The sequence below is a fragment of the Puma concolor genome, chromosome B4 (genome assembly GCF_028749965.1).
Source record: "Puma concolor isolate L17-30 chromosome B4, mPumCon1.1.hap2, whole genome shotgun sequence".
Taxonomy (NCBI): Eukaryota; Metazoa; Chordata; class Mammalia; order Carnivora; family Felidae; genus Puma; species Puma concolor.
The window spans coordinates 23,004,024-23,016,221 of NC_141673.1; the positions used below are offsets into that span (position 1 = coordinate 23,004,024).

Sequence of the window (12,198 nt, forward strand, 5' to 3'; positions counted from 1 at the left end):
GTCACGATCTCGCGGTCCATGAGTTCGAGCCCCGCGTCAGGCTCTGGGCTGATGGCTCGGAGCCTGGAGTCTGTTTCCCATTCTGTGTCTCCCTCTCTCTCTGCCCCTCCCCCGTTCATGCTCTGTCTCTCTCTGTCCCCAAAATAAATAAACGTTGAAAAAAAATTTAAAAAAAAAAAAAAAAAAAAAGAAGTCTAACTAAAACGTAGCTCTGGGAAACAATGAAATCTCATAATGGTGCAACTGTTGCTAAATAATTTCCTGCTTGCCCCCAAATTGACCAATTTCAGAAGGATCGGGGAGATCTTGTCTTACAACATGTTCCAACAAACAAGGAGGGGTTAAAAAATCATGCCACCTCATTGCCACATGCCTGGCAATGGCAATAACTAAAGACTTTCTGGAACATCCTTAATTCAGGTATTCTATTTTGTTGATCTATGTTCACTCCTAACTTGTCGGATCACAGGTTGTAACTTCTGTTCAAAAAGTAGAGTCACCATAGGAATTTCGCAATGGATTTCTAGCTGGGGTTCTCAACCTCATTCTTCTCCATTTTGTTTATCTTCATTTAAAATAAAAAGAGCACATTTATGTGCCAATGCTTAGTTTCAGAAACTCTAATGGTTCTCTGTAATACATTGTAGCAAGCCCAAACTTCTTTTTCCAACCAGAAAAAAAAGTTTATTTATTTTTGAGAGAGAGCATGCAAGTGGGGGAAGGGCAAAGAGGGGACGTGACAGAGGATCTGAAGTGGACTCTGTGGACAGCAGATAGCCCAGCGCGGGGCCGGAACTCAGCTTGATAAGGGGCTGGAACTCAAGAACTGCGAGATCATGATTTGAGCCAAAGTGGGATGCTTAACAGACTGAGCCACCCAGGTGCCCCTCTTTTTCCAACTTTAATGACTCTGCCCTACTTAGGTAACACTCTTTCTCCTGCTGCTGCAATGTTCACCTTTTGCTCTAGCCAAGTCCTTCTGGTTTCTTTGCAACTGCCCTATTCCCACCTATTAAGCCTTTGCTTCCCTTCTTTATCCATTTGGTCTGCCAAAACAGAATGTGATAGACTGTGTGGCTTATCAACAACAAATTCTTTTCTCAGAGTTCTGGAGGTTAGGCAGACTAAGATTAAAGAACCTACAGATTCAGTTCTGAAGATTAAGATTCTGCTGAAGTCCTGCTTCCCAATTCATAGATGTGTCCTCACATGTTGGAAGGGGCAAGGGAGCTTTCTAGAGTCTCTTTATAAGGGCACTAATCATTCAGGAGGGCTCCACCCTCATGACCTAATCACCTCTAGATACCATCACATTGAGGATTAGGTTTCAACATATAAATTCTGGGGTGACACGAACATTCGGTGTATAGCCCCTTCTAGCCTAATGCTTCCCTCCTGGGATGATTTCCCTCCTTTCCTCACATAAAACCGGACTCACTTGTCAAATCCCAGCTCATGCCTGACATTGAACAAAACAAAGCACAGATAGAGCTCACTGTCCCAGGGAGTCTTGGTGCCACTGCATAGGTTAAGTCTCTGGGCAGAATCTTATCATTCAAAGTCTGCTCCAGCCTCTCAGAGATTGTTTTCCCTGGGTGGTTCTCTTTATGTGTTCGTTGAGCAGGTAAATCTGTTGGGCAGCATTCTGGTTCTTAAGGAACTCTAGATGGTGCCCCACAAATGTGATCTGTATATTGAATGTAGTGGCTGTGCTGTGCAAAGAGGAAACCACTTTATTCTTTCTCACCACTGTCTTTAAATAAAACCTTAACTAACCTCCATGCCAAGCTCCGGGATGGTGTCTAAGGCTTTTGTTTTTCTAGAGACTGGAGATTAGAACAATTTGAGCCATTAACAATTCCAGCCCAGTTTAAATCAAGACTTGTCACATATCTGATTTTTTAATTTTTAAATTGTTTTTAGAAGAGCACTTGTTAGCATTTTAAACATTTATTTTGTTTTTTTAAAAATATTTTTTTAATGTTTATTTATTTTTGAGAGAGAGACAGAGTGTGAGCAGGGGAGGGGCCACAAGAGAAGGAGACACAGAATCCCAAGCAGGCTTCAATATCCAGGCTCTGAACTGACAGCACAGAGCCTGACATGGGGCTCGAACCCACAAACCATGAGATCATGACCTGAGCTGAAGTTGGATGCTTAACCAGCTGAGCCACCCAGGTACCCCAGAGCACTTGTTAGCATTTAATGAACCTCCTTCCACGTGACTTCAAGCTACCAGGACGCAGGCTCCCCCAATACCCTTAATCTTCTCTTTAGCTCTTCTACTGAAGAATTTGGCCTTCATGATAGCAGGCTGTTTGGGAGCTTTCCCTTCCCCCAAACTTTGTAGTAGCCCCATTGCATCACATCAATGATAGGAACAATTCCAGGTTTTTTGGGGGGGGGGGTAGCATTTACCTGTGTCTGCTCATTGCCAAGGTCCACACTTTATCAGCGTTGACAGTTGGGCAGAAACTCTGGTTCCTCTTTAAGTTATAATGCTTCATACCAACTTTTCCAGAGTAAACTGGGTGATATTTGTCAAAGTTGATCCTGTGGTGATGCATGTCACCAGAATTCCCCTGGCCTTCTGGGTGCTTCTGGTGTTTGCCAAGGTACCGTGGCCCTGGCTCACCAGGCTCCAGCTCACATGGCCCCAAAGTTTCCAGCTCTTCCTCAGTCTGGATGGCATGTGCATAGCCCAGAAGAAAGAGCAGTCACATATCTAATTGAAAGCTTCTCCTTGCATGTTCTCCAAGATACTTGAAATGTTTTCCCAAGGGGGGTGGGGTGGGGAGGCAATATCTGTTTTTTCTTCTTACTCTTTCCACCTCTTGCCTTTATTTGCTAGATGCTCCGGGGTTAGGCAGGGGAAAGAGGGGTATTTTTTTGAAACCTAGTGGTGCTAGTTTGTGAAAACCCTCTGCATAGCAAACACTCCAAAACGGACCATTTTCTTTTTTTTTTTTTAATTTTTTTTTTTTCAACGTTTATTTATTTTTGGGACAGAGAGAGACAGAGCATGAACGGGGGAGGGGCAGAGAGAGAGGGAGACACAGAATCGGAAACAGGCTCCAGGCTCTGAGCCATCAGCCCAGAGCCCGACGCGGGGCTCGAACTCCCGGACTGCGAGATCGTGACCTGGCTGAAGTCGGACGCTTAACCGACTGCGCCACCCAGGCGCCCCCAAAACGGACCATTTTCAAATAGGGAGTTTTTGTGGGTTCTTTGGGGACTCTCTGTTGGAGACCTCTGGCATTGCACCATTTGCTGAGTCACTCCCTTGCTGCCATTTTTTGATACGCCCCTCAATCCTACTCCAGCAGTTCATACCTTGTAGCCTCTTTCTGCTGGGATGGCCTGGACCTTGGCAGGCAGTGTTCTTGGGTGGGGTCCTTTCAAGAGATCTCTGACCTGGTTATCCTTTATAGCATCCATTTGGCCCACAGAGACATGGTGACTCTCTAAACTTTGGAAATGCAGTATTCCCACTTTGCTGTCTATAACACACTGCTCCAGCCAGCCTCTTCTCTTTGGACTTTTCTAGGTGAGAATCAGGCACCATTATCTGTGCTTCCCAAACTCCAGAGAACACAGGTCAAACTCTCTGTGATAGTCAGAAAATGCCCCCCCTTGTCCCCGTAGATGTGCACGCCTTAATCCCTGGAACCTGTGAATCTGTTACTTTATTATGTATGTATGTATGTATGTATGTATGTATGTATTTTTCCATAGCAGCATTATTTTATTTTTTTATTTAAAAAAAAATATTATTTTTAAGTAATCTCTACACCCAATGTGGAGCTCGAACTTACAACCCCTGAGATCAAGAGTTGCATGCTGCACTGACTGAGCCAGTCAGGCACCCATTTTTTAAATTTCTTTTAATTGAAGTATAGTTGACATACAATAGTACATTGGTTTCAAATGTATAACATAGCGATTCAACAATTATGTACATTACAAAATGCTCACTATAATAATTATGGTTACCATCTATTACCATATAAAGTTATTATACTATAATTTTTTAGTCAAACATTTTATTATGTATATTTTTAATTTTAGTTAAAATTATAGTTAACATGCAGTGTTTTAATGTAGTGAATCAACAATTCTTTTTTTTTTTGCCAATGATGAAATATGATTTATTCAACAGAGGCTAGTGATATGGATTTTTATGTGAAATGATTTAATTATTTAAATTTTTTTTTAATGTTTGTTTATTTATTTAATATAATTTATTGTCAAGTTGCCTAACATACAGTGTATAAGTGATTCAACAATTCTATACATTACTCAGGGCCCATCATGACAAGTGTATCCTTTAATCCCCATCACCTATTTCACCCATCCCCCACTCACCTCCCCTCTGGTAACCATCAGTTTGTTCTCTATAGTTAAGAGTCTGTTTTTTGGATTGTTTCTTTTTTTCCTTTGTTCGTTTGTTTTGGTTCTTAAATTCCACATAGGAGAGAAATCATATAGTATTTGTCTTTTTCTGACTGCTTTATTTTGCTTAACATGATACTCTCTAGATCCATCCATATTGTTATAGATGGAAAGATTTTAGTCTTTCCTATTCGTGAGTAATATTTCATTGTATATATATACCACATCATTTTTATTCATTCATTTATTGATGGACACTCATGCTGCTTCCATATCTTGGCTATTTAAAATTTTTTTTAAATGTTTTTATTTACTTTTGAGAGAGAGAGAGAAAGAGTGAGCACGGGGGAGGGGCAGAGAGAGAGAGGGAGACACAGCATCTGAAGCAGGATCCAGGTTCTGAGCTGTCAGCACAGAGCCCAATGTGGGGCTCAAACTCACAAACTGTGAGATCATGACCTGACTGAGCCACCCAGGCACCCCTGCTTCCATATCTTGGCTATTGTAAATAATGCTGCAATAAACATAGGGGTGAATGTGTCTTTTCAAACTAGTGTTTTCATATTGTTTGGGTAAATACTCAGTAGTGTGATTACTGGATTATAGGGTAGTTCTATTTTTAATTTTTTGAGGAACATCCATGCTGTTTTCTACAGTGGCTACACCAATTTATATTCCCACCAGCAGTGCATGAAGGTTCCTTTTTTTCCATATCCTTGCCAGCACTTGTTTCTTGAATTTTTGATTTTAAGCATTCTGACAGGTGTGAGGTGATATCTCATTGTGGTTTTTAAATTTGTATGTATGTATGCATGTATGTATGTATGTATGTATGTATGTATGTATTTTGAGAGAGAGAAAGAGAGAGAGAGAGAGCTTGCCAGGGAGAGGGATAGAGGGAGAGAGGGAGAGAATCTTAAGCAGGCTCCATACTTAGTGCGGAGCCCTATGCTGGGCTCCATCCCAAAACCCTGGAATCATGACTTGAGCTGAAATCAAGAGTTGGATGCTTAACCAACTAAACCACCCAGGCACCCCTTCATTGTGGTTTTGATTTGCATTTCTATGAGGAGGAGTGATGTTGAGTATCTATTCATGTGTCTGTTGCCCAACTGTATGTTTTCTTTGGAGAGATGTCTTTTCATGTCTTCTGCCCATTTTTAATTGGATTGTTTTTTTTCATATTGAGTTGTATAAATTCTTTATTTATTTTTTATACTAACTCTTTATCAGAGATGTCATTTGCAAATATCTTCTCCTATTCAGTAGGTTATATTTTAGTTTTGTTGATTATTTCCTTTGATGTGCAGAAGCATTTTTTAAAGTTTATTTATTTATTTTGAAAGATAGATAGCACAAGTGGTGAAGGGGCAGATAGAGCAAGAAAGAGAAAGAGAGAGAATCCCAAGCAGGCTCTGCACTGAAGTGCAGGGCTCGAACTCATGAACCCGTGAGATCATGACCTGAGCTGAAATCAAGAGTCAAATACTTAATCAACTTAGCCATCCAGGTGCCCCTGTGCAGAAGCTTTTTATTTTAATATAGTCCCAATAGTTTATTTTTGCTTTTGTTTCTCTTGCCTCAGGAGACCTATCTAGAAAAATGTTGCTATGGCTGGTGTCAGAGAAATTACTACTTGTGCTGTCTTCTAGATTTTTATGCCTATAGGTCTCACATTTAGGTCCTTAATCCCTTTTGAGTTTATTTTTGTGTATGTAAGAAACACTGTTTCAGTGTTTTGCATGTAGCTGTCCGGTTTTCCCAGGACCATTTGTTGAAGAGACTGTCTTTTTCCTATTGCATATTCTTGTCTCATTTGTTGAAGATTAATTGACCATATAATTATGGCTTTTCTTCTGGGCTCTGTAATCTGTTCTGCTGGTCTGTGTGTCAACTTTTTGTGCCAGTACCATACTGTTTTGATTACTACAGCTTTGTAGTATATCTTGAAATCTGGGATTGTGATACCTCCAGTTTTGTCCTTCTTTTTCAAAACTGCTTTGGCTATTTGGGGTCTTTTGTGGCTTCATACAAATTTTAGGATTGTTCTAGTTCTGTGAAAAATGCCATTGGTATTTTGATAGGGATTGCATTAAATCTGTAGATTGCTTTGGGTAGGATGGACAGTTTAACAATATTTGTTCTCCCATCCATGAGCATAGAATATCTTTTTATTTGTTTGTGTTGCTCAACTTCTTTCATCAATGTTTTATAGTTTTCAGGGTACAGGTCTTTTACTTCCTTGGTTAAGTCTATTCCTAGGTATTTTCTTATTTTTGGTGTAATTGTAAATGGGATTGTTTTCTTAATTTCTCTTTCAGCTACTTTGTTTTTAGTGTATACAAATGCAATGGATTTCTACATATTGATTTTGTATCCTGTGACCTTACTGAATTCATTTATTAGTTTTAGTGTTATTTTGGTGGAGTCTTCAGGGTATTCTATGTATAATATCATTTCATTTGCAAACAGTGAAAGTTTTACTTCTTCCTTGCTAATTTAGAAGCTTTTTATTTCTTTTTGTTGTCTGATTGCTCTGACTAGGGCTTCCAGTGGAATGTGTTACTTTACATGGCAAAAAGGACTTTGCAGATGTGATTGAGGTCATGGACCTTGAGATGGGGGGATTATCCCGTGTAATCCAGGTAGGCCCAATCTAATCACCCAACTACCTGAGTCCTTGTAAGTGGAGAACCTATCCCAGCTGTAGTCAGGGAGAGAGATGTGACTACAGAAGAAGGGCAGAGACTTGTGACACTAGAGGGACACTCTTCATTATTGCTAGCTTGAAGATGGAGGAAGAGAGCCATAAGCCAAGGAATGTGGTGACTTCTGGAAGCTGGGAATGACTCTCAGGTATAGCCAGCAAGAAAATGAAGACCCAAATTCTACAACTACAGGGAACTAAATTTTGCCAGTAGCCTAAGTGAGCAGGAAATGGATTATTCCCTAGATCCTCCAAAATATGAGCTTGCTGCTAACTTTGTTTTAGTCACTGAGACTTCTAATAGACTTCTGCCTTATAGACTATAAGATAATAAGTTTGTGTTGTAAGCCACCAATTTTGAGTAATTTGTTATGGTAACAATAGAAAACTAATATACTCTCCCCCAGATTTTCTCCCTGAGTCTGCTTCTTGGTAAACATGGGGTAAGTAGGAGGTGAGACTGTGTCCTTCCCTTGGCAGGGAATCTCTACCTTCATTCTCTCCCACTGCATTTCTTAAAGCTTCTCCCACATAGTTTGGGAAGACAATGGTATACTTTTCTAAAACCACTGGACTGACAACTTTGCTGGTACTCTTTCCTAAGCATAGGCTGGAAGTGGATGTCTTGGTGTAGTCAGCATTTTATTTAAGCATGCTTGCCCTAGTCACAGTGTAGAGGCAGGAAAAGTCCCATTTAACATTGTTGGACAATAACAATCATAAATCTTTGTTCCTTGGTTCTGCATTTCAGTGAAAGTGCATATAGACCATTTCTAAATATTTCCATTACTCTCTAGCTGCCTGAATTCCTCTGCCAGACTAAATCTCCTTGATGGAAATCCTAATACTGATTGTCCTCTGTGTTTTGAGGAACACATCTTTCACATTGGACTGTGTACACTTTTGGTCCTATTATGTGTCTGAAATTAATTTCTGCAACCAAGTCAGATTCCTCACTCATTCTATTTTATGCAAATTGCCAGCAGGACATCATGTCTGTTCTGTGCCTTACCACGCATAGATAGAACTTCGGGTTTGGAAGGGTTGAAGGGACTGGAAGGCTCAGCTGTTCCACTGTTTCTTTCCTTCCCCTCCTCAATCTTGAATCATCCCTCTTCAGCGTCATCCAAGATATGCATTTGAGGGGCGCCTGGGTGGCTCAGTTGGTTAGGCATCTGACTTCGGCTCAGGTCATCTTCTCATGGTTCATGGGTTCAAGCCCCATGTCAGGCTCAGAGCCTGGAGCCTGCTTCCAATTCTGTGTCTCCCTCTCTGTGGCCCTCCCCTGCTCATGCTCTGTCTCACTCTTTCTCTCAAAAATAAACATTAAAAAAAAAGATATGCATGTGAGTGATCCATTGGGAATCTCCCCACTTCTTTTGGCAGCTTGCTCAAACATGGAGAATTTTTTTTTTTTTTTTAGCTTCTTGAGGGCGAGGACCAAATCTTATGCATTGTGACAAAACCAACCCCAACTCAGAGCCTGGAGCATAGCAGAAACTCAGCGAATGAACAAGGGAATGAATTAGCGAATGAATGAATATTATTGGGCCCCAACTGGCTTCCTTATGGTTTCCATAAAATGTCCTTGGAATGATTTAGAATGATTTAATCCCTTCTCTGCAGAATGGTAGAGAAGCCATCTTGTCCTAATTACATCTTTCCTTCTCATCTGATATATTTTCAGCCCCCAAAGGATAGTCCTACATATCAAATTACAACCCTTTCTACTACAGTTGTATAATAGCCGCCTAAGGAATGTTCAGTTTTCTGGAATGCATTTAGCATGAGGGTGGGCCGGAAGTGATTGTGTAACTATTGCAAAAGTCTGTGGTTTGAATCTTTATAAAAGTTTTATCTAAGCAGCCCAGACGCAGGACTCTGCCAAAAATCACAGCTTCTCTGTTTCCAACTGTGCATGCTGCAGATAGCCTCGAAAAAGGACTGATGGTTCATAGGGAAGGCGTCATGGTGTGTTTGTGTGCAGCAGGATATTGAATGGGACTTTTCATGGTGTCTTGAAATTTCATCTGAAGTCCCAAAGCTTAGAATGAAAGGTGATAAGTATCCCCACGTTTATGAATGGGATGCTAGCACTAGATATATCCAGGCAGAAAGTATGAAAAAACAGCAAAATTGGTATCAGCCTTCATCATACACCTCCAGCTGCTGCGGGAGAACGGGAATTAAAAGGAGTTTCTGGAGGTAGTGGACAGTGTTGTGGAATTTCCCTTTCTCTTCTTATGAGGGGAGCCCTCAAGAAAATTGGAGGCTCTATCAGTGCCCCATGATTGGAATAGAGCAGGGTTAGAGAATTCATGGAGAAGTGGGTATGTGTCTTCTGGACATTTTAGGGACATAAGTTAATGGCAACTGATGCTTGCTTCCTGCCTGATGACTGTGGAATGTGGGAGGCTTGTTGGACCAACGATAGTATTCTAAGCAAGTGAGGACGGTAACAGTGAGAGCTGTCTGCGCTACCAGAATTTGTAATGCTGAGCATATGTGTCTCTCAAGGGCCATGATGGAAGATAGCTGGCCTTCGACCAGGAGGGTTACTTGTGGGGCAAAGGGACCCCAGGAATAAGCTGCTGCATGGTGTATTTCTGGGCAGGAGCTGAGAAGCATGTGAGAAACTTCTGTGAGAAGTGGGAGAGTACACTTGCTTTTAGGGGGTTTTTCAACCAAGTGGTTTCTACAGGGAGCCTTTGAAAGCTGACAAATGCATCCCATTGGGGAGAGCAAGCATATGGGCCCCTCTTACATCAAGGCCATGGTCTACCATATTTTAACAGCACCTACCATGAGAGATACATTTGCTTCTTTTCCTCTAATTCTCCTGCTCTCTGCCTTGACCCTGGCAAAATCAGAATCGGTGGCTGAGGGGAGAATGAAGGAGATGGAAGAAAAACAGACAATAGGGCCACTGTAGGGCTGTGGTCTCCCTGCCATAGGTTGGGGTAGAGCTCGGGGCGGGGCGGGGAGGGTGGTGCTGAGGGACTCTGAATAGGGTATGGGATTGAAGTTTTAAGTAGGGCTTTTTAATGAGTTTTAATTCTTGAAAGTAACTTAAAAATCTCTGAGTACAAGATATGCCGGAGATGTTGTCCAGGGCTGGGGAGAGAGGTGATTTGATAGAGCATTTTGGGAGGGAGTGATTAGAGAAAAATAACACCATTTTTGGTTTGTACACAATTGAATTAGCTTGCTTGATGGATTCCAGGGAGCCAGCCCCAAGGGATAGGTGAGCGACAGACTATGCCCTAGAACTTTGGTATTATGGACACTTTTTCCCTTGAAGCTTTTGATATTTTTGTTTAATTAAAAAAATGTTTATTTATTTTTGAGAGAGAGAGAGAGAGAGAGAGCAAGAGAGAGCAAGAGCATTGGAGAGGCTCAGAGAGAGAGGGGGACAGAAGATCCAAAGTGGGCTCTGTGCTGACAGCAGACAGCCTGATGCAGAGCTTGAAACCATGAACCATGAGATCATGACCTGAGCCAAAGTTGGAGGCACCCCAATATTGCTGTTTAATTTTTTAAAAGGTTTTACTTTGAAATAATATTACAACTACAGAGAAGTTGCAAAAATAGTGCTGAAAGCTCCCATATATCTTTCCCCAGCTTCCCCTCATGTTAACGTCTTATATAACTGTAGTGTAATGATCAAAATCAGGAAGTTAACATTGATACAGTACTATTAACTATTCTACAAGCCTTACTGTAATTTGCCAGCTTTCTCATGAATGTTCTTTTTCTGGCCAGGATCCAACCCAAGATCTCATAGTACATTCATTCATCACGTCTTCATAGTTTTCTCCATCATCTTTCCCTGTATCATTACATTTTAGGATTGGAAAGGACAGTAAACATCTTCTAGATGAATGGCCCTGTGGATTCTTGAATCTCCTCTATTAAAATTCCCATGAATAATTTTTTCTGCATGAAGTCATCTCTGGTGACAGTCTGTTCTAAATTGGGCCCAGCACTATAAAGAAGTCCACAAGCATGATTTGCTTTCTTAAAGTTTTCATCTATTGATTCTGGTTCTTTCTTCATTTTTGCCTTTTAGAACAAGGCCATTTTCCCTTCTACATGTCAGCCTTCAAATATTGGAAGACCATTATATTTCTATTCTCCCTGAAGCCTGCCACCAAATCCTTTCTTCTTTAGGATGAACATCTTTAGTTCTATTCATTGTTCCTTGTATGACATGATTTTAAGTCATATTACACATGGGTCACTGTACCCTGAACAAGCACCAGTTATATATATAAATGTATGTGTGGGTCTATCTATGATGCCTGAACAGAGAAGAAAAATAGGTATCGTTCTCCACATTCTCTATCCTATCTCTGACGGTCAAGATTACATTAACGATTGGTTCATTTTTATAAAGGTGGTCAAGTCCTAGTTAAACATGCTAATTAAATAGCCATTTTCAGTGAACATAAGTGAGTAATCTAGGCTCCTGTGTGAGTTGCTAAGAGAAATTTGGCATTTTTCTTTGAGATAACTTCTGGGGTGGAAGGCTAGACAAGTAAGTATGCTTTCAATTAAGCTTGGGTTGGCTTATATCGAAATTGGAAATGGTACCTGGCAAGAAGCTGCTGGTATATCTTTTCAAATAAAAAAAAAAGCAATACATTTTTGAAAAACTAGAATAAACTCTCAATGTATTGGCAGATCTGGGAGAATTTCCATTTACTGAACAGCTAATGGGAATGCATTGAGAAATACAGTGTGGCCTGAAACAGAGCAAGTATTTTTTACCTAAAAATAATTCTCAGGGCACCTGGGTGGCTCCATCGATTAAGCATCTGGCTCTTGATTTCGGCTCAGGACATGATCTCATGGTTTGTGAGTTTGAGCCCTGCATCGGGGTCTACACTGACAGCATGGATTCTCTCTCTCTCCCCCTCTCTTCCCTTCCTCTACTCATGTGTGCTCTCTCTCTCTCTTTCAAAAATAACTAAGTAAACATTAAAAAAAATAATTCTCAAAACATGTTTTATCAGTCTTCAACTGTCTGTACCCTGGTTCAAAATGCAGCGTATGACCTTACTTGTACTGTGTAGGTATGGCTGGAGGATGCTATTACA

General features: G+C 40.8%; 1 pseudogene; it reads right to left on the reverse strand.

Moving 5' to 3' along the window:
* Positions 1 to 2,227: 2,227 nt before the first annotated feature.
* On the reverse strand, positions 2,228 to 2,692 carry LOC112863560 (large ribosomal subunit protein uL15 pseudogene; annotated as a pseudogene).
* Positions 2,693 to 12,198: the final 9,506 nt, after the last annotated feature.